The sequence below is a fragment of the Eurosta solidaginis genome, chromosome 1 (genome assembly GCF_040869045.1).
Source record: "Eurosta solidaginis isolate ZX-2024a chromosome 1, ASM4086904v1, whole genome shotgun sequence".
In the NCBI taxonomy this organism is placed as follows: domain Eukaryota; kingdom Metazoa; phylum Arthropoda; class Insecta; order Diptera; family Tephritidae; genus Eurosta; species Eurosta solidaginis.
Window position 1 is genome coordinate 363,088,632 of NC_090319.1, and position 23,574 is coordinate 363,112,205.

The 23,574-nt window shown below is 35.6% G+C and overlaps 1 protein-coding gene across 1 annotated transcript in view; it reads right to left on the minus strand.

Annotated features, from left to right (window-relative positions):
- Window positions 1-23,574, minus strand: part of LOC137238163 (very long chain fatty acid elongase 7) — a 107,506-nt gene that overhangs the window by 19,762 nt on the left and 64,170 nt on the right. The window lies entirely within an intron of this gene.

A 23,574-nucleotide genomic window follows, 5' to 3' on the forward strand; every position in this document is an offset into this window, starting at 1 on the left:
ATAACATAGACATGATATAGTCGATTACTAATTTTCTTGAATTGAGCCTTATTTTTCTTAAAATTTTGTCTCACATCATAAGTGTGCTAACTCACCACACCCCTGCACTATCTAACCCTCGGGTACCAAGTCACACACAGCCCTAACCCCTAGAAACCACCCTTATAATACCGCAAGCAGGCTAACCCACTTAACCTTGGGGACAGCGTTTACTCGCATATTTTTCTTAAAAGAAGTCTTATTTATCTAGATATCTCACACCACAAGTGTGTTAACCAACTTAACTGTTAACGCATCAACTCCCGTATCCCCTAACCCCTAGAAACCATACCTGCCTGCCGCAGGTCAAAATGCGATATCTCAGCAAAAAAAATTATATTTGAGCAAACTCAACGCCATTTGAAAGAAGAAGACTTGTGTTTAAAGATGCCATTCTTTAAGTTTGGTGAAAGAAAACATCTGCAAGGCTACATAACCTCCAATAAGGGCAAAAACGGTGTTTTTCGCACTTTTAGATTAGGATACCTCAAAACCCAGAGCTGATAGAGCAATTCTGAGGCCAGATTTCGATTCATCGTAACAAAATCCTTCGAAAATATATATGTAGTCCAGTTTCTTGGTCTGAGATGCTGTCGGCCTGTGTTATGGGTATGCTGTTTTATGATCACGATTGAGCTTACAGGTCCGGTAGCGCAAGTTTAGGATTATGGTAAGGGTTATTTTTGTCGTGGCGATTACGCGAACTTTTACAGTTACAATTAGAATTGAATATGTGAGTTCAGCCAAGGATATCGTAATGGCTATGATTGCGGCTATAATACTTGCTATTGCGGTTGTGGGCATGAAAACGCTTAAGCTAAAGTCAAACTTATGCTTATGATAATGAGTTTGAATTAGGCTACGATGCCTGAAATATTTACTGTTACAGTTATGTTTACGGTTATGAATATAGTAACGCCTACGGCTATGCTTATGTCACAATAGGTTTTGTGCTAGCTTGTAACGGTAGGGTTAAGGTTATGATCAGGATAGTTGTTATAGTGGCGGTTAAGTTGACTATCGCTGGTACAATTGTGGTTACAATTACAGGTGAGTTGCCATAGCTGAGGTTACAGTTTTATGTATGAAAACGGTTAAGATTTTTATATCGTGTATATATATGTTATAGCAACTGTTGAATAATAGCGGTCTCGGTTATAATATAAGTTAGGGTTATGGGTATGATTATGGCTATAGTTATATTTATATTAACATTTATTCCTACATTAGCAGATGGGGTAAAAGTTATGGTTCTGGTGACAGTATATTTTACGGTTATTGTTATGGTAAGAGTATAGGTTATGGGTATAGGATTAGCTATTGTAATAGTGACAATTATAATTGCGGTAACAGCTACGGCTGCGGTTTTGGTAAGTGTTATGGCTATCGTCACGGTTGCTGTTAGGGTCGCTTTAATAAACATAATAACTAAGTACAAAAGAGTCTATTTAAAAATCAAAAGCACGGAGTATTAGATATACTGGTTTTTGAATTTTAATATTTCTGAAGTATTTTTATGTTTATTACACCGAAACTTGAACCCTTGATATATTCCCGAGTAGATAATAGTCTAAACTTACACACATTGTTTTATTTAAAACAAACCAATTACATGCAAAAATATCCATAGCACCTGAAGATTCGGTACTCTACAAGTCACTTATCGTACCCGTCCTGCTATATGGGGCAGGAGCATGGACCATGACAACAGAAGATGAAGCGGCTTTGGGAGTGTTCGAGAGAAAAGTTCTTCGAAAGATTTATGGACCTCTACGCGTTGGCGATGGTGAGTACCGAAGAAGATTTAATGATGAGCTGTACGAGTTATACGCAGACATCCACATGGTCCAGTGAATTAAAACGGAGCGGCTGCGCTGGCCATGTTATGCGAATGAAAGATGATGCTCCGGCCAAGAAAGTATTTCTATCGGAACCCGCCTATGGAAGCAGAGGTAGAGGGCGGCCACACTCAGTTGGAAGGACCAGGTGGAAAATGATTTAAACTCCCTTGGTGTGACCAATTGGCGCCGGTTGGCGGAGTGAAGGAGCTACTGGCGCGCCTTGTTGGACGACCATAACCGTTTAGACGGTTAAGCGCCAATTAAGTAAGTAAATAAGTACAACCTGAACACTGCCCCCAGAATTGCAAGTGTGGTAACACCACTATATGTGACCCGGCCTATGAAAAGGTGGCTTATGACTCAAAAAAATGTGTCCACTTTTTTCTGGTTTCGACATTTTTTTATATTTAACAGCTGTTTCTCGCAATTTCTTTTTTGAGTAATAAGCCACCGTTTCATAGGCCGGGTCTCATATGATCTTCATTACAATGAAAGAACAAGAGCGCAGCTTTATTTCATAATTTCATCATCATTCCTCATAATTTCTAAAAAAATGCTCATCAAGTCTATTTATGTTAAAGGAAAAATTTCTTTTCCGTATACACCCAAATTATACGTTGTTGTAATATTTTTTGTACTAAGATTCTGCCGCGCGGCTTGTTACGGTAAAGTATTGCTAATATGTGTAGTGCTCATGCTCATTTTGAAATCAAGTTCTCTTGTATATCTATTTTAAGTAATTTATTTCTTTTTAATTAAGAGGTATAAATAATTAAATAAGTAAGTAAGTAAGTAAATAATTAAATGACATGTTCTACTACAAACAGCATCAATACAATTTTCATTACTATTAAAACATTTTCATTCTGATTTTAATACGCGTAATTATTATATAAGAACCAAGCACGCTTCATTAAATATGCGCAAGAAGTTCGTTTCCTAAGTCTTTTGTCTGAGTGAGCAAATTACTACACAATCAATTATAAAGCTATTTGTGTATTTAGTTTTTGTTTTAAAAGATGTTATTGTTGCTCATAAATATTATGAATTGGAGTTTTATGCAACAGTAATTTTATAGTTATTCTAATACACTGTTTTCATTAGTTAAATGCATAACTAACAAGTAAGGAAGTCTAAGTTCGGGTGAAACCATACCCAGCTGTACATGAAATGCTGTTGTTGTTTGTTTTGTGTGCTTAATAGTGTTACAAGGCTGGGCAATAATACATATACATATGGTTCTATTCTAATTTTTCTTCGTGTTATGGCTCCCGAAACATAGAAAATTGCTTATTTATAAAAGGGGCGGTGCCACACCCATTTTTTAAAATATGAAGTTTTTCCTATTTATTGTTATCCACTTGGGAAATGAAATACCATTGATATAAAGCTCTTTTTTGCAAAGATATAGCTTATTTTATTCGTCCGCGACCCTTTTAAAAATCTTTTATATAAGAGTGGACGTGTTCCTTAACCGATTTCGTAAATTTTTCTTCAAATCATTCCTTATAGTAAACGCAACCTTTCTGCCGTTTGTTACGATAGGTTTAACGATTCTTGATTTATGATTAATAATATTAGTAAAATTGATTTTATCACAAGTGGGCGGTGCCACACCCATTTTAAACAATTTTCTCAAACTTTTATCAAGAGTCTCAATATCAGTCCACTCGTCAAATTTTAACATTATAGGTGTATTATTTACTAAATAATCAAGTTTTTTGTGTTTTCCAAAATGTTATATATATAAAAAGTGGGCGAGGTTATCATCCGATTTCGCTCATTTTCAGCACCAATCTATTCTGGGTCCATATAAGCTCGTGTACCATATAAGCTCAATACTTACTCAAGTTATCGTGTTAACGAACAGACGGACGGACGGACAGACGGACCGACATGGCTCAATCATATTTTTTTTCGACACTGATGATTTTGATATAGGGAAGTTTATATCTATCTCGATTCCTTTATACCTGTGCAACCAACCGTTATCCAATCAAGGTTATAATACCCTGTGTACATTGCAGCTGGGTATAATAAAAATAATTAGAACGCTGTTCTGAAGTTGTTGGAAAAATTGATATGTGTAAATTTAAAAGTGTCTGTATGCATATATGTGTGTATGTATGTACGTAAAAGTGCTAAAAAGCAAATTTAACAAAATGCTTGCAAGAAATAATAAATTAATAAAAACACCAACACCTTTGCAAGTCATAACGCACTTTGCTAATTATCAGGCGTCTTTACATATCCGCTTATTGAGCTGCTAAACATAACCACAACTTTTACAATTATATATAGTGTTTAATAATTTTGCTTATGTATTCATGTAATGAACCCTCATTACATGCTACCGAGAGCCAGAGTGTATGCCAGTGTGTATGTGTGTGTGGCCTACAAAACAATTCATTGGTCAACCAAGCGGAACAGCCAACGTCAACTGCAAAAAAAGCAGCAACCGAAAGTAAAACAGAAGTAAAACATACATCTATAATTTGAAGCACTATAAAAACAACAACTATTGATTAGCATGGCAACAAACCAACACTAATTCTATATGTACATACATACATATATGTATATACACAAACAAACAAAGCCGAGTGCGATGCAATGTATGCTGGTAACATCGACAATACAATCTAATCGCCCATGGCAAAACAATTGCACATCAAAGCAATGAATTATAAACCAAAAAGGAAATATCAAAAAAAAAAAAAACGACTAGAGAAACAAAAAAATGGAGATAAAAAATTTAATAAAATCGATTTGGGTGGTGTTGGGTGTTTTAGTTGTTAGCTATACCCAATAGTACTAGCTCTCAACTCTGAGAGTAATTCCGACCGAAGATTGACAAGGAACATTTACCACACTAAAATTTACTACATACACATGCGAGTAAAATATGGACTGAGAAATGATTTGCATATTCTCTCAGCAATTTTTAGATTTTTTTTGTTAATTTAAAAAAAATCTTAAGCGGAAACTTAACTAATTTTCATGGTGTTAAAAAAAATACAAATTTGAGAAGATTTTAAAAATCTTCGATAAAATACTGGCAAAAATCATTTCGAATTCGAAAAAATAGGCATTTGTCTTAACCTTTTTTAAACTGGTAAATTTTTTTTATAATCGGTTACTTTTACTGGAAGCGGCTACTTTTTGGAAACTTGTTTCCTGTTGTTGTTGTTGTAGCGATAAGGGTAACAACAATAACAACCTGTTTCATTATTATTATCGGTTTATTTTTTGTATCTTCGATTATTATCTTTTAACCGGTTTCTATTTAGACTCCGGTTACTTTTTTTGCAACTGGTTATATTTTTAAAACCGCTTACTTTTTTGCAACTAGTTTTTGGTTTGGAACTGTTAAGTTTTTTCTACCGGTTCGTTTGCTTTAAACTGATTACGTTTTTGCAACCTATTTGAAAACATTTTTTTTGGAACGAGGTACTTGTTTGGAATGGTTACTTTCTCACAACCGGTACTTCTTTGGAACCCTTTTGGTTTTGAACTAGGTACATGTATGGAACCGGTTTCTTTTTTAAAACTTAATACTAATTTGAAGGGGCATTTTTTTCGATACTGGTTTCTTCTTAAAACAAGGTACTTGTTTGGACTGGTTACTTTCTCAGAGCCGGCTTCTTTTTGGAGCCGATTATTTTATTGCTTTTTGGAACTTGGTACTTGTTTGGAACCGGTTTCTTATAAAAATTAGGTACTTGTTTGGACTCTTTTTCAACGCCATTCCTTTTCTGGAACTAGGTACTTGTTTGTAACCCTCTTCTTTCAGGAAACGGTTTTTTTTGGAACATGATACTGGTTTGAGCCGGTTACTTTTTCAAAACCGTTTTTTTTTCTTGCACCGGCAACTTTTGTGGAACCATTTACTCCGTTACTTCTTTTAAACCTCGTACCTATTCTGGAACTGGCTAGTTTTTTTTGGGCGTCATTTACTTTTTTAGAGCCAGTTTTTTTTATGGGAACCATTTACCTTTTCGGAACCGGTTATTTTTTCACTAACTTTTTTGAAGCCATTTATTCTTTTGTAATTGGTTATTTTTCAAAATGATTCCAATATTTTTGGAATCGGATTGTTTTTTCTAGAACCAGTTATTTTTTAAGAAGAGGTGACTTTATTGGAAACCGTTATGTGTTTAGAACTGTTTACGTGCAGATAATTTTTCTGAAAACTTCGATTTATTTATTTTCGGAGTTATTAAAACATTCATGAAAATAATTTCAAAACGATCCTGGAATTATACTCAAAACAGTCTTGAAATTACCTCAGCAAGATCCCGAAATAATCTGCCAATTACACCAAAACAGAGCTAGAATTACCGAAACGAGCCCAAAAATTGTCTAGAAATAGTACGAAATAGTCCTGAATTATTCTCGAAAACACACTCAAATGTTTCGGAAACAATCCCGCACCTACCTTGAAAAGAACTCAAAATTGTCCTCAACAAAACCAACGAAATAAATTTTTTCTTGATATATTTTTTGATATCTTATGTGAATTAGAATTATATGTAAGCCACCATCTTTTTTTGCAAAATGAGCACGAGATTGCCTTCCAAAGACTATATCACGCTGAAACTAACTATTGGGCAGGTTTAACAGGCTGATCCGTGAGGATCCTAGATAGCCTGAACGAACACATAGTGTTAGCTATTGGGTATATGGCATTCAATTTCACTCAACATATTTTGGGATGGCAGCAACCAACAACAAGTATGACGGTGAGTGGCGTGCAACACCACGCTTAAGTTTTGACAAACGAAAGCCAAGTGCTAGACCAAGCTAACTAAATTGCACAAATCAACTAACGGTATTGGCGGCAACAGGTTGTAATAGTAGTTTTATAAAAATTTGTTGTACTGTACGTTGGCATTGTAATTTGTAAACATTGGCTACTAGGAAATATAACAACAAAATGACTTTGCGTTTCTAGTTTACATTTAGTATTCTACTTTTGGTTTTTCCAACATATTTCAGAAGTTTAACCGATCAACACGTGAGCGCATAGCTTACAATGAGAGTGTAATAAGAGTGAGTTTTGTTTGTATTTGTATGTTGTGGCATGTTGTATTTGCTTCTATTTGCAGTGCACTTGCAGCATGACAGCCATGTTCACACACATCCCCAGAACTTCATTATATCTATCTAAGTATGTGCCAACAATTGAACTGTTAGCTAATAATACCACATTTTTGTTAAGTTATGTTAGCAGAAAATTGTTTTATTTGTAGTTGACAAATGTGAAAATTATTTTGTAAGACATACACACATACATAGGCGGTGTAGTCGGAACAAGATTTGGGGGATTGCAATAATTAAAAATGTCAATCGCCAACTGAAAACAAGTAAGGAAGGCTAAGTTCGGATGTAACCGAACATTACATACTCAGCTGAGAGCTTTGGAGGCAAAATAAGGGAAAATCACCATGTAGGAAAAAGAACCTAGGGTAACCCTGGAATGTGCCTGTACGATATGGGAATAAAATGAAAGGCGTTAATAAGTATTTTAAAAGGTAGTGGGCCTTAGTTCTATAGGTCGACGCCTCTTCGAGATATCGCCATAAAGGTGGACCAGGGGTGACTCTAGAATGTGCTTGTACGATATGGGAATCAAATGAAAGGCGTTAATGAGTATTTTAAAAGGGAGTGGGCCTTAGTTCTAAAGGTGGACGCCCTTTCCAGATATCGCCATAAAGGTGGACCAGGAGTGACTCTAGAATTTGTTTGTACGATATGGGTATCAAATTAAAGGTATTAATGAGGGTTTTAAAAGGGAGTGGCCCTTAGTATATGTAAAGGCGTTTTCGAGATATCGAACAAAATGTGGCCCAGGGTGACCCAGAACATCTTCTGTCGGGTACCGCTTTTTATTTATGTATGTAATACCACGAACAGTATTCCTGCCTAGATTGCAAGGGCTTTTGATTTCGCCCTGCAGAACTTTTTCATTTTATTCTACTTAATATGGAAGGTGTCACACCCATTTTACAAAGTATTTTTCTAAAGTTATATTTTGCGTCAATAAACCAATCCAATTACAATGTTTCATCCCTTTTTTCATATTTGGTATAGAATTATGGCATTTTTTTTTTCATTTTTCGTAATTTTCGATATCGAAAAAGTGGGCGTGGTCATGGTCGGATTTCGGCCATTTTTTATACCAAGATAACGTGAGTTCAGATAAGTACGTGAACTAAGTTTAGTAAAGATATATCGATGTTTGCTCAGGTTATCATGTTAGGGGCCGAGCGGAAGGACAGATGGTCGACTGTGTATAAAAACTGGGCGTGGCTTCAACAGCTATTGTCATAGAATCCATGCCCCTACAAAATTTCACAAGGATTGGTAAATTTTTGCTCGACTTATGGCATTAAAAGTATTCTAAACAAATTAAGTGAAAAAGGGCGGAGCCACTGCAGAAAAGTGGAACAGGGAGGTAATTCCCGAACTAAGCCCATTATTCTAAAGTAGTGGAAGGAGTAGGGTCTGCGGTATACCGTGCTGATTTGGAAATAAACAGAACCTACAAGCTGCCAGATAACTGTAGCGTTTTTCAAGAGGAAGTATATCCGTAACCAAAGTAGTAGAAACACTGGAAGAAAATAGCTTAAGCTGCAACCGTGTTAACTTTTATATTGACGGTCAAGCAACAATTAAGGCAATAATCTCGCATATCACAGCATCGTAAAGTGTGTTAGATTGTAAGAAATCCCTGGAAAGAATCGGGACGGAGAAAATCATGCATCTATCTCTATAGTGGATGCACTAGCTAAAAGGCGCTCATCCCTTGAAGCTTGCTCCGTAGACGTCCCATTTAGAGTGGGCGAGATTAAGAGAAGGTGAGTGGTGCACATGATCGACCAAGCGGGAAAGGCGTGGGTTCAAGCGCGGACTGTAAAGTGTCGAAAATTATGTGTAGGTCTTACAACCTTAGACTAACAAAGTTTATTCTCTCATTCTCTCATTAAAAAGACTCATGACGGGTATTCTGACTGGTTACTGCCTTCTGGCGTCACATGCCTTATAATTAAACTTGGTCAGCGATAGCAGGTGTAGAAAGTGTGTGCTGGAGGAGGAAACAATCGAGCACGTTTTGTGCTCGTGCCCTGCGCTTGCCAGGCTAAGATTTCAGTTATTAGGAGTGATACAGTTGTCAGATCTAGAAGCAGCAAGTAACATGGGCCCTAGAAAGTTTATAGTATTGGCCAAGGGGATGGAGTTATTTTATAACACAGGTCCTGGGTGTTGGTTGTTAAATAAACTTCTGATAACACAACGAACTCATTCAGTCTAATGTGACGTCCTCATGGATAGGCCAGTTCAACCTAAGCTAACTTACTTTTCGACAATTTTACGGTAATATATCGATAAATTTGTTCAAACAAATTGATGAATTTTTGAAGATAAATCGATAACATGTCATTCAAAAATGGTAATAAATCGATAAATTTTTGATAACAAATATATATAATCGATAACTTTTCCATAATAAATTTAAACCTTTGTGCTAACCAGCCGATAACTCGTCGACAAGAAATCTATAAAAAATTGATAACCCTTCGATGAACTTTGTTATTGATAGCAAATTAATAACACTTCATAAAAAATCGAAATGGACATCATGCGAGACCGATAACTCATCGGTGATTACACCACCGCTTGTATTTTGTATTCCCCCTTTACAGCATACCAATACAAAAGACTACGCCTATACTTACAATTGATAAACTCTTTCAAGATCCAGGACCTATATTATAAAAATATGCTAAGCAAAAATTACTTTACAGAAACTGTATAACCGATCTACAAGCACAGTTGGCTCCCAATGCAGTTGGTAATTCTATTTTTTTTTACTAAATTTGCCATTTGTAATGTAATGTATTTATTTATTACGGCTTTCCTAAGCCTAACTTAAATCTATTTTACATGTTTATAATTGTCTTCTGGACTATGCAATCTAGAATAGTTACATCTATGTCATACCTTGGAGTACTATGGATGGGAGACTTCCAGATCATGCGAACAAAGTGTTGTGCTTGTGTAGTATGTAGGCATTTTACGCATGTTAGTAAAGCGCGAAGGCAACATCTGAGTTAATCGAGTGATGCGTTTCAGTATGTGCTTCGGCAACCTTTTTTGTATGCGTACAAGAGCTTGGAAGTCTTGGCGCTACATAGCAGTATAGTTTCGCTGCACTTATATCGATGCTATGGAAGCCCGCCTGTCCAGCACTAAATTGGTAGTGTTCTGCAATAATTGTACAATTTTTGTTTAAATTTATTGGAATGACATGATTTAATATCATTCGGTAGTTCATTATAGGATTTAAGACCTTTATAATACAGATTACATTTGTCTGCTTCTGTTTTATAAGCCGGCAGATTAAAATCATTTTTATTACGAGTATTTACAGAGTGCCTATCTTTTACATATTTTATATTAATCATCAAATACGCTGGCAAAGTTCCTTCAGTTATGTTTTTAATAAATTTTATGGTATAATAAAAAAGTTGCTGTCTAATGCTAAGCCAATTAAGAGAGCATAGCATGTCTCTGATAGGTGTGTCATACCGTTTTTTGAGAATGAATCTCATAGCTCGATTCTGTTGTTTTGTAGCTTGTATATCTGATTATCTCGCAAGATGAAAAATATAGTTGGGCAATAAATAAAATGAGGTTGGATTATAGATCTGTAGACGATGATTTTATACCTTCTATTTAAATATTTGCAGGTTCGTTGTGTAAAATATAACTTTTTCGCTATTTTTCCTACCGCATAATCCACGTGCTCGTTGAGATTCAGCTTATCATCTATTTTTATTCCCAAGTATTTTATGGTGCTGACTTTTTCAATTAGTTCGTTATTTATATTTAAGTTTTGTAGTTCACTTTATTGACATTCACTTTTAGTCTGTTTACGCATAACCATCCATATACGCTGTTAAGATCTTCTTGCAGCTTAGCATATATTTCAGTAATATTGTTCCCACTTATCATCAGCAATGTATCATCAGCAAACAATTTTATTTCACAGTGCTTAATGGAGCTAGTTATATCATTAATATATATACTGAACAGTATGGGAGCCAGCACAGACCCTTGAGGTAGACCAACAGGTACCTCCCTTTTATCCGATACGGACGTTCCAATCACTGTTCTTTGGTATCTGTTAATTAGAAAGTCTTGAAACCATTTTAGTTCTATAGCAGAAACGCCAATGTAAGAAAGCTTTTTCAGCATTAAGTTTTGGTCGATCGTCTCGAATGTACGTTTTAAATCCAAAAACACAGCTAATATGTGTTTTTTCCTGCTTAAGTCTTCATTCCAGTTAGCTACAACCAAATTCAAAGCACTTTCACAGGAATGTTTCTTTTGAAAACCAGATTGTTGAGGTATAATAATTACATTATCTTCTAAATATTTTACCAGCTGATTTTTTTACCACTGTTTTTTCATTACATTGTAATGTGTTAATAGGTCTTATCTCCTCATCTTTCATGGTATTTTTAACTTTTTCTAATGGCACAACTATAGAAGATTTCCATAAACTAGGAACGAGATCTTTATCTAAGCTCTCGTTAACAAGTTGAGAATAGAAAAAACCTGTATACGTTATGGAGTCTTTAACGACTCCATCCGACACAAGTTTCTTCCCTCCAATTTTATTTTTAAACTTACTTACTATATTAACTATTTCTGAAGTAGATACTTTCGGAAACTTAAAAACATTAGGGCCATTTTGCTCATCTATAGTACCTTCATTACTAAAACAAGTAGGAATATTCATGCTAATCTCCAATATACTATCAATGAAATAGTTATTCAAAGACTGCGCTATTTCATTTTCCTTTGTGTAGAGTTGGTCGTTTATTTTAATTTTTTTAATACCATTGTTTTCTTTAGCCATGTTTATGGAATTTTTCAAGTTTTTCCACATAACCTTACTATCACCAGCACTATGGTTATACAAATTAATTAATTTATTAAAGAATATTGGCTACTATACAGCATTTGGTTATACTAACGGACACAATTTTCAGGAATCGTGCATTAAACAAATAGTCTAAAAAAATTTAAACAAATGCGGACGCAAATACCATTGCTAAGCCTTAAAGTTGTCGCCTATGCTCAGAAGTTAGGAATCTATATATATATATATATATATATATATATATATATATATATTAGGACGGGTCGATTTAAAAATTCTAGGGATCAAAATCAGAATATTTGCCGAAGGAACCATACCTCTAAAACGAATTCTGATGTCCCCCCCTTTGGGTCGAACTTTTGGGTAGGGGCAATTTCAATTCTACCTGCTGTGTCTTGTGGTGGCTTAAAAAAAACAACACAAGCAATTTTACGATCTGCAATTGTGTTACAGTGATACCTTCATTTTTTAAAATGGTTGAATAAAAAACCCACACAACTATGTTTACGACATGCAAATGCATCACAATGCCTTGGTTTTAAAAGGGGGTTGTAAAAACGCTAATTTCTAATAATTTTTTTTAAATTTCTTTTCTATTACTAAGTTAAATTCATTTTTTCATTTACATATGTTCTGACTAAATAAATTTCTAAAGAGAAAAATAAACTCCAAAAAAAAACATAGGCATTTCAAAGTGGGATTTTTCAAAATTTGTCCCTACGACCCAAAGGGGGGGGGGGGGGGACATCAGAATTCGTCTTAGAGGTATGGCTCCTTCGGCAAAGTTTCTTATTTTGATCCCTAGAATATGATTTTCACAGAGCAATGGGCGATTTTTTTGCCTCCCCACAAATCGACCCCGCCTAATATATATATATATATAAAACTGACAAGTTGCAGTATTTAACAAAAAAGTATCTTAGCCAGTTGATAAAACGGCATGTACGATTGCAAATATAGTACGCATGTGCGCTTAAATGTGAGTATGTAGTAGTAAATTTATACTTAATTTAGTCCGTATACTTAGAGCTGTGCGTATGTTTAAGTTATTTATGTCTACCAAGTGTGTTTTTTTGTTGGTATATAATCAAGAATTTTGTAATCGACATATCGAAAATGCGAAAAACACAAAATAAGACAAAGTCGAAAGAAGTACAAAAACAAAAATATGTTCAATTTTCAGTTGCTGTAAATAATGTATACTAGTTATAAAAGTATATATGTAAATGCGCAATACCAAGAATATTAAACATAATCAAATTAATAATACAAAAATAATAAAAAATTGTAGTGGTCGCGCATGAGAGTGGAAATCGAACGGAAAACCACAAAAATGCACAAGCATGATTTTGCTTAAGACCGGCTCGCGTGTGGCCACTTCCACTATTGTAACAATTTCCACTCATAACGATTGCTTCCACTTGGTTACCCATTTAAACAGTAGCTCGTATGTTTGTACATTAGAGTGTACAAAGAAGTTAAAGATGTTCTTTCAAGTTGAAACCCAGAAGAATTAAACAAGGGGTACCACAGGGTGGTGCCTATCCCAATTTCTGTTTAAATTGTACATATCGAAGCTACCTTCACCACCAGAAGGAGTCACTATCGTTTCCTACGCCGATGACTGCACAATAATGACCACAGGCCCAGGCCCACACATCGATGAGCTTTGTAATAAAATAAACATCTATCTCCCTGATTTCTACAGTTTTTTCGCCACCGACCAAATCATCGGCGACCTTATTTACAACATGGACGCGCCATATGTCGACCATATTCAACATCGACGTGGATGGCATTACGCTACCGACTGTCTTACACCCTAAAATCTTGGGTGTGACGTTCGATCAGGATACACATTTTGGAGAGCATGCAATCGCAATTGTTCCTAAAATCCAGAGCCGTAAAAAAATCCTCAAGTCTCTTGCGGTAAAGGAAAAGAAACGCTCATTACCGCTTACAAAGCAATTGGCAGGCCGATTGCATGATACGCGTCCCCGATTTTGGTCGCCAAGCCTAAAAGTTTCTCACTGGAAAAATATACAGGCCTGCCAAAATACTGCCCTCAGAACCGCTATGGACTGTTTTATTATATCCCCAGAACACCACCTACAAAACGGGGTGAGAGTACTTCCCATTAGGGAGCGAAATGAAGTGCTGAACAAACAGTTTCTGTTGAATACCCAGAAACCTGGGCTTCTCGACAGACATCTAATTGATAGGGCTACACCTCCCAGGGGCTTAAGGGGTCATCTCCTCGTCTTCGTATGAGGAAATACGACACTCGAGAACACAGCGGTATGAAGCAAAAAAGCACAAGCAGGTCCTCAGTGATATCCAAAAACAGGCGTCGGACTTCTATGCCACGAATTGCCCGGTAAATCCAGTACTCAATGACCAGTACCCAAAACTTGCGGAAGGGGAACACACACTCCCCAGGGAAATGCGAGTCACTCTAGCTCAACTTCGTTCTGGATGCTGGTAACAGGCTAAACTCTTACCTATCCAGAATCAACCCCGACATACAAAATGTATGACCCGCTTGCAATGTGTCCCCACATGACACCAACCATCTCTTCAATTGTAATGTGAAACCAACGCCTCTCACACCCGTCTCACAATGCTTCACCCCTGTCGAAACTGCAAGTTTCCTTGGACTCCCGTTAGAGGAAATTAATGATAATTTATGATTGGTCGCACCTATTGAATGGGGCGAAGCACGGCTACAACATCAACAACAACAATGTTCTCAAGATAAGGGTACTTTCATTATGAGGCAAGGTGTAAAAATATCGAAATCGGACCTTTCCCTATAATTTCTCAGCTTTTACGTCTGCATTGTGGTATATTATTAAAAAAGAACTTTTTATTTTAATCTATTTTTTTAAATCTACTTTTATTTATTTATTTTTTTAAGTGGCTGATAAAGGGCATCGCAGACAAAAGTTGAATTTGGCCAGATAGCTCAATTACTTCTATGAACGAAATATGATCCAAGTCAATATGTTTTCAACAATGTATCATACAGCAGGAGAGACTCTGTCGACTCCAAGTTGCTAACAAAAAGGGTATTAGGATGGCCTAAAAAGTTCGATGTGGTCATGTTGAATCGCATTCGAGTTGGTTGGGCTGGTTCTTCCATGTTGCTGGTAACCGGAACGTACCGGGTCTATATCTATAAAAGCACCATCAACATCGCTAACACTTTTCTAAAAGTGTCTTTATCGCTACAATAAGAACAAGTACACTGAACCCTTTAAGCCACACTCCTCGTCTTCCCCTAGTTTCATGAGGAACTTGGAGTCGCGAAAGCCTCGCCTGTTGAATTTATTTATTTTTTATTAGTCTACAAATTTAAAATTTACCAGAATAAATATAAATACGGACTTCTTCGAAAAAATTTAATTATAAAAAACGGTTCTTAATTCAAAAATTATAAAAACCTTTTTTATTTTTCTTTTTATTGCAATCTATACCAAACCTAAATTGGAAATTACTTGGAAAACTCCGGTTTCTAATTCCTAGGTAGTCTAACCGGGCTTATTCCACTTTTTTCTTAAGCCATGATAAAGTCTTTTGAAAAATATTAATTCTAAAAAGCCAGTGTCTAATATTTTTATAGCTAAAACCCCCAATAGGTGAATGCTAGTTCGAAAATCGATCTGGAAAAAAAAAAAAACAAAAAACAGATTATAAGTATTGTAATCCCGAATTAGCCGGTTACTTTTACTTATTTTTTTAAAGAATCTTCGAACGATTTGAAAAGTTTTAGTTTGAATAAAGCTGGTTGCATGGTTTGTCGTGCATTCTCTGATAAACCAACTTTTTTTTACCTTTTTCCAAAACCAAATATCATGTTAGTTGTCAAAATGTCAACTAGAAATTAACGATTCCTAGTTCGGTTCCTTATTCATGATACCCCGAATGAAACAGTTTATGAAAACAATTATCGAGTTATTTGAAAAAATTTTGTTAGAAAAAACCCGGTTTTCAAGTCGTTGGTCCAGTGCCAATTTTTGAGTTAGATGGAAAATGTCAATACGAAAAAGTTGATTCCTAGTAGGAAAATCTTGAAAAGTAGGATAAACCGTCTTATTGGCATTTCGAACTATTTGAAAGCACGGTTTCTGATTCGAAAATCATTAAAACATAGATTATTTCACTTATTAAAAAAAAAAAAAAAATCTAGTTATTCAAAAAATATCAGGTCGGGTAATAAACAGTTACTTTAAGTAATATAGACAAAGATAAGTCGGCTTGTTTAACTCTTTTCCGAATCCTATTTTCGAATTAGTTGACAGCTCATATTATTCATAACTCGTAAAACCCGGGATGAGACTCATTATTTACAGTCTATCTCAAACCTTGTTTCGAGTTATTTTATAATTCGAAGAAAAATGGTTCAAAATTCGTAAGCCATAAAACCCGTACAAAGCGGAGAATACCTTCAATAAGCGAATGGGCAGCGCGAAAATAACAGCTCTAAGCAAAATTGCACTGAAGATGGCACAAGTGAAAAACCGCTTTGCTACTGAACCAAGTTTGACAAAATAGTCTTTTTGCCACCTACTGAGCATAGAACTTCTGGTTGATACGCCGAATACATACTTATATTACTATAATTTATTAATATTATTGTTGTTATAATACACTACGTTTGTTGTAAATGCTACGCTAATTGGCCTCAAAGAAATTAATTAAGTGCTAAGTTATTTCAAGTGTTATTCAACTTAAATTTTTCACACATTTTGTTGAAATAAATACAAAACTACTAAAAACCCATACACGCCATTATTTTTAAGTATGGAAATAGTTTGCGGAAGGGTGCCACTTCAGAGAATGCTAAAGATGACTATGAGAAGTCTAGAATGGTGAACAAAAATGGCACTGAAAATGGAACAACACGGAAATTGGTTGACCAAATTTAACAAGGCATCATCGAAAATAGCTCCAGAAAACTAGGTTTACTAAATTGATATTATTAATATAGGTATTGGATCATGTCTAAGAATATAATTGTTTGACAGTTTTTTCTTTTATTGCAAGTACTTTTCCACAATCAAGGCACCAAAGTTGAATGCAGACAAAGGTGACGGAAATAGAATCAACAGCGGGTCGTAGACCAAGAAATTGCAAAAATTTTGCAACAACGACCCTGAATGAGTCGCATAAACGCAATACATTTTACGTCTGCAATAAATACCTCATTACTGTAAAACACTAACAAAACTTTGTATTTTGCCTTTAATTAAAATATTTTGGTGTGAATGGCAAAATAATCGTAAGTTTTTTATATGGACATTATCACGAGGCTTAAAAAGAACGATATTACGACGTTTTGTGGCTATTAAAAATTTAAGTGTCATTTATGCAAAATTAATTATGTACACCTACTTAACAATTTAATTGACAATTTTCGATTAGATTAGCCATTATATTTGTGTTAGAGATATATTCATTTTAGTTTATTAATTGGATACTATTTACATATATTCGAACGTATCATAGAGTTTCCTATCTTCTGGGGATCATGTTAAAGATTTCGGGCTTACATGAGATCATTTTTGGAGTGTTCTTGGGATCGCTTTGATTCAAAGCGTTTTTTTCTAAAGCAGAAAACGAACTCGTAACTGATTCGACTTTAGAAAAGACATTTAGAGGTCCTCAAGTCGAACTAGTTAAGTCTTGCCTTTGTAAAAGGCACAGCAGGTGCCAAGCCTTACTGTCCATGGATTGCAAATAGCTTCTTAAAGGCAGCGATCTATACTGCTAACACTGTCTGAACGGGTGAACGTGTGTCGGATCTTGTATTTTGGACAATAATAGCTCTCTAAGTTTCTCCTTGCTCCATTTTGAACCCAGCAGTATAACTGTTTATCACTTCATTAGATAAGTTTCATTTTAATTTGGACTATTATAGACCTTCTTTTCCCTTTTGTTTTCAAAACTCATACTGAAAGAACACTTATGTAGTTCGAAATTAGTTGCGAAAAAGGAAACCGAAATGTTTTTTATGAACGAAACCAAAACGAATCTGCTTCAGAAATATGCAAGTTCCATTTCGATTCCTCCAGTTCTATAAAATAAATAGTGTTTTTCCTTCAAAGGTCGTCAACCTTTTGCACCCCTGGAACAAAACTGCAAGTAAGCTGAAAGCGAAAGAATTGTGAATATTAAAAAGAATTTGGAAGAATAAATGTGAACCAAACGAGTTTCGAAGAACGAGACCCAAGCGTATGCTGAGGGAAGAAACGGGTATTTTTCGAAAAATAAAACTGAGCCAAATTTTGAGGAATGAAACCAAATCTAAACAATTTTTGAAGAACGGAACGTGAAAACATTTAGGGGAATCCGATATCTTAATGATGTTGAAGAACGAAACTGGGACGAATGTATTACGAAACCAGAAACGGAGTGAGAAAAGAAACCAAAAGAATACATATGTATAACATACTGGGAATTAATACTGTTGAACGAAACCGAGATGAAAGTTGAGGTAAGAAACGGAATTTTTCGAAAATCGAAGCAGACCCGCATTAAAAAAAATTGAGCTAAACTCGAAACTAGTTTTGAAGAACGGAACCGAAACAGATTTTGTAGAACGGAATCCCTATTAATATTGTAGAGTGATATCCAAATGAATGTTGGGGAGCGAAACCAGGGCCAATATTTGAAGAGCGAAAACTAAATGAATTTTGTAAGATAAAGCCGTGAAACGAAATTATTGAAATACGAAACTGAGCCAAATTTCGAAGAATGAGAACGAACTAAATCGAATTTTAAGGTATAAAACCAAATTCATATTGAAGCGCGATATCCATATGTGTGTTGAAGGACGAAACCGAGAGGAATTTTGAAAAGCAAAACCAAAAAGAACTTTAAAGAATGAAACCGAAATGAGTTTTAAGAATGAAATGAATTTTCAAGGAAAAAGTTTGCAGAACTATACGATAGCGAATTTTGAATAACGAAGCCTGGATGAAATTCGTAGAATATAGATAGATAAGTGTAAAAAGTAAAATATTGGATACTGAAGCGGGACCGATATGAATTTTGAAGAAGAAAACTGAGGCATATTTGGAGAATGGAATCGGAAACGAAGTAAATTTAGATTATTAAAGAACGAAATTTTAGAATTCCGCAGAATTAAACCGAAACCGGAATTGAGAACCAAACCGAAGCATATTTGGAGAACGATGCTGGAACCGTAATACTTTAGGAGAAAGAAACCGAAATTAACGTTGAAAAACGAAACTGAAGGGAATTTCTTTAATAATTTGAGAAAAATTTAAACAACGTGACATCAGGACAGACAAGGCGACAGCTTTTTCGATTATACCTTGTAAATCCCTTCAAAGCCTTTTCTCCCGGAAGTGGGATTTGAACCCGCACTCCTGCGATGGTTGAAGTGTTACAAATGCATTTAGCCACGTTATGCCTTAGTTGTTGTAAATCTTATCCCAATTGCCTTCTGAAGGGAATTTCGAAAATTCAATGGAAACCGGGTTCACTTGTCAGGAACGAAACCGGAAATAAATGTTTAAGAACGAAACCGAAATGAGTTTAAAAAATAAAATAAATATAGTTTACTAAACTAAAAAATACGCAAATATGGTGCCGTTTTAGTTTCTACAATCCACCTAGATATTTGATCTAGATAGCACCGTAGCACAGAGGTTCGTGTCTCCGCTATTAAGCACATTTCATTTTGTAGCGAGTTATTTAACCACTGCCGCGAGTGTTCAATAATTGCCGCTAGATGGGTTTATCTCCCCTTTGCGCGCCTAGCCTAGAGAGTTACAAACAAGCATATACGTTTCAAATACAAACGGTAAGCCGGGAGGTTTTTTGAACCACGTACGTGCTGTCAGTGGAAAAAGGCGTATATCGTATAGTCAAGGGATGCATATCCTGAACCCATAATATAGTAGTGATAGCAGCGACATCTAAAGAAAAAATGCGTGCATAGGAAAGCTTGATTTGCACACCTCTGATTTACAATCAACACAACACTTTGCTTGATGACAGCGACACCATTAAAAGTGCAATGATCGATGACTTGCGTAATAAAATTAAATTTTGGAAACTTTGTAAAAATTTAAGCGCGAAAATACTGAAAGGTAAAACGACTAAAGGCTTAAAATTTTTTTTAATGAAAAACACACGAACTCAATTTGCAATATAAAGTGTTAACAGTATCAAAGTATATTTGTTGTCAAAAGTAAAACAAAAAAGAATGTAATTAATGAATTTATGATAAATGAAAAGCAAACTTTTTGAATATGCAATTTATAATACAAAAACGATACCAACAAAATTATATATAAACGCTAGTAGTATAGATGTTATGTTAAAATATACATATATTCATATTCGTATACATACATACATATGCTCAAATGCTTGTACATATATACACATGACTTTTAGTCTAAAGTGGCGACTAAAGATCATTGCACGTGCCTCAACGAGTTCTATGTACATTGACCTCGCTTCACAGTGCTAAAAGTGCTGGAAAAGTGTTTTCAAGTGAACATAGCAAACAATAAATGTTTGTGTTTGTTTTTGTTTTGCTGTTAATGACATTCTTGTGGTGACTTGTAAATCGTTATATAATCTACGTGTATTTAATCTTAGTAAATTATTTGCCAAAATTTAAGCAACCAAATAAAGAAAACATGCAACAAAATACACTCCTATGTGTATATATAATAATAGGTATATGTCTACAGCAGCGAACGATTAAATAGCAGTGAAAATTTTTTCCAAAATTCGTCAACTAAATTATTATTTTTATCGATATTTAAAAAAAAAAAAATTCAATGAATTTTGTAACTGAATATTGCAAACCAAATTCAAAAATGTTTTAGAAAAAATTTGAAAATTCTAAAAAATTATTCGAGTTTTTTATTTAGAGTTTTTTAAATTTTTTCGAAGATGCAGTTTTACAATCCGATCAATTTTAGGTCTCTCACAACTCGCATTAATTTTTTACAATTTTTTTCCGCATAGAACTTGTACCAAAAATTGATCGGGATACAAAACTGTATGCTCAAATAAATTCAGAGACCAAATAAAAAGTTAGAAGTTTTCGAAAAATTTTCTCGAATTTTTGAACTTTTTCGAAAACGTTTTTGAGATTGTATTTAATTAGCGCGACATGCTCATATTGCTTTATACTAGAGCTGCTCAACCCCAATATACTTAAAGCACTTTTGTTTTTGTTTTGCCCTGAATAATAGACACAGATACAAATTTACACTTCAAATATAAAAAGAAAATTTTAAAGCACTCCTGTATGCCCTAAGTGCAAAGCCAAATCACTTTCATATGATGAAAGAGCACTTCAGTAGAAAAGAAAAATTGACACTAATAAATCGAAAACTAAAAATTATTGAAAAATATTATGCCACTGGAAAAAATATGTATTCAAAATTGATTCATTAAGATAATTAAAACTACCAAGCCATTTAACTTTTCGACCTCGGAATTGGTCCTGCATGTGATGTGTGCCGACATGACACCAACCATCTTTTCAATTGTAATGTGGAACCTACGCCTCTCCCACCCATCTCCCTATGGTCCACCCCTGTTGAAACAGCCAGTTTCCTTGGACTCCCGTTAGAGGATTTTGATGACAATTTGTGAGTGGTCGTGCCCATTGCATGGGGCGAAGCACTGTTAATACGACAACAACAACCTTGGAATTGGAAATAAGACTTTAAAATTTGAATACTCATTTATTCTAACATTATGTTAATGGCATTAAAAGCCAGGATAAGTCGCCTGTTCGAGACCCGGGTTGCAAAATTTAGTACTTCGCAAATATCTGCCTTCCTATGTCTTGGTCGTGTTTCGCACTCAGTTCATGAAATTCTACACAGGTCCAGCTTGAAATACTTTCTCTAGAAGTTCCTGAAACTTTGCATCTATCTAGATTAGATATTAATGAAGCGAACTCGTTCAAATATAGTATTTGGACTAACTTTGGGTCGAGGTATTTAACTGATGAAATTTGATAAAGCTTGGCACTGCCAATTTTCTGTTCGCTGCTGTATGTAGGTACATATGTGCTTTCAAAGTACTGGAGGTTCTGCATCGCAGTTGACTCGTAGCAAAAGAATGATGCGCTTTGCTCAACCAATACTAACTACATATAAGTTATACAATAAAATCTGTTTGCCGTAAATATTTATAAGAATTGCTCAATGCTCAGTGGGATGTGTTAGCGTATGACATTATCACAGATATCATCGATGACATGGCATTGTACCACCTGCATAGATAGTTATTAGTGTGGAACGTGAAACAAAGTGCCAAAAAACTTTTATTGAGAAAAAGCAAAGTGACGCAACAAACTAGATACTAAAAAAGTATCTCCGGACTTTCTAATATATACGTGATACCGTAACATGTGCGAAAGTAAGACTGTAGCAGTTTTCCGGTTTGGCTAGGACATAACCCGCCCGCCGAGTTCGATTAGAATTATAAGGTTAATTTCTCAAGAAGAGACTTAGGTGGAGCCAGAATGTGCAGAAAAAGAGGAAATCTCTACACTGACTGGTAAAAATGAACAGCGGCTGGGTGGCTTAAGGTTTCGTCTTCAGACCATTTTCCCAACCCGGTTAGTCCTTCAAAACGAAAGTACTGGCATACTCCTATCTTCTATTTCTTGAAGCGATAAAGACGCTTCCGAAATATTTTGGGAAGTGTTGTCACTGTTGATGATCCTTTGCCGCCGATTTCATCTGACCACGTCGAATCTTCAAGGAGCTTGGTCCCGCGAGAGCTCGCTGTTAAGTATGTGTACGACATATTCACGTAAGTGAGGTTGACGACTTGGTTGGAGAGCCAATGCACTGTGCGGCACAACCCCCAGCATTCTTGAGGGACTCCTGTCGGAGGACACATTGAGGGGCGCGAAGTGAGCATTTACTAGTCAAAAAGCTTTCATAGTTATAAATTCGCCCAAGGCCGTCAACAGCTGAAAGAAGATGCTTTATGCTGAAGCGAACGATTCAGAAGGCAGCCGAATTTGCAAAGTAGGGCTAACAAGATTTTAGAAAATGTCATACATCCGAATCGACTTTATAAAATTATATATATATATATGTAACTATTTAAAACTGATATACAAAATTGGGTATAGCGTCTATGGAGGGAGTGAGAGAAGGGGTGGGAGTGAGATCGGATGTGAGAATAGGGATTCAAGGGGTTGTGTAGCGCAACATATAGCTTCTCCAACCCAATTGTCAACCTCACCTTCGAGCGGCGAATCCCATTTCACTAACAGACGAGGCTCTGGCGACCCCAAGCTCCTCATGGATCTTGGGGGTGAGAGGGAGGGATGGCCTGAAGGTTCAATGTGGCCATATAAATCGTTCCCGAGATGGTCGGGCCAGCACCTTAATGGTGCTGTGTTACCGGAGCGTATCGGATCTGTATCCGACAAAGGATCATCACATCGATAACACTCCCCAAAGCCTTCGGGGAGTAACCTAATCGCTACAACAACAACAACAACAAGAATGGGATTGGAAGTGGAGAAAGGAATCTTCCACTTCCCCTCTCACTCTAACTGCCAATCCCACCTGCACTTCCAGGAGCTGTAGAGGGAGATAGCTGGAATGAGAGAGGGTACGTAGGAGAAATGGTAGATATAGCGCATGAGCAAGATGAAGGCAGTGATAAGAAGCTTTTTTGAAAAGTAGTCAAGAAATTGTTTGAGCAGAACTGCATACC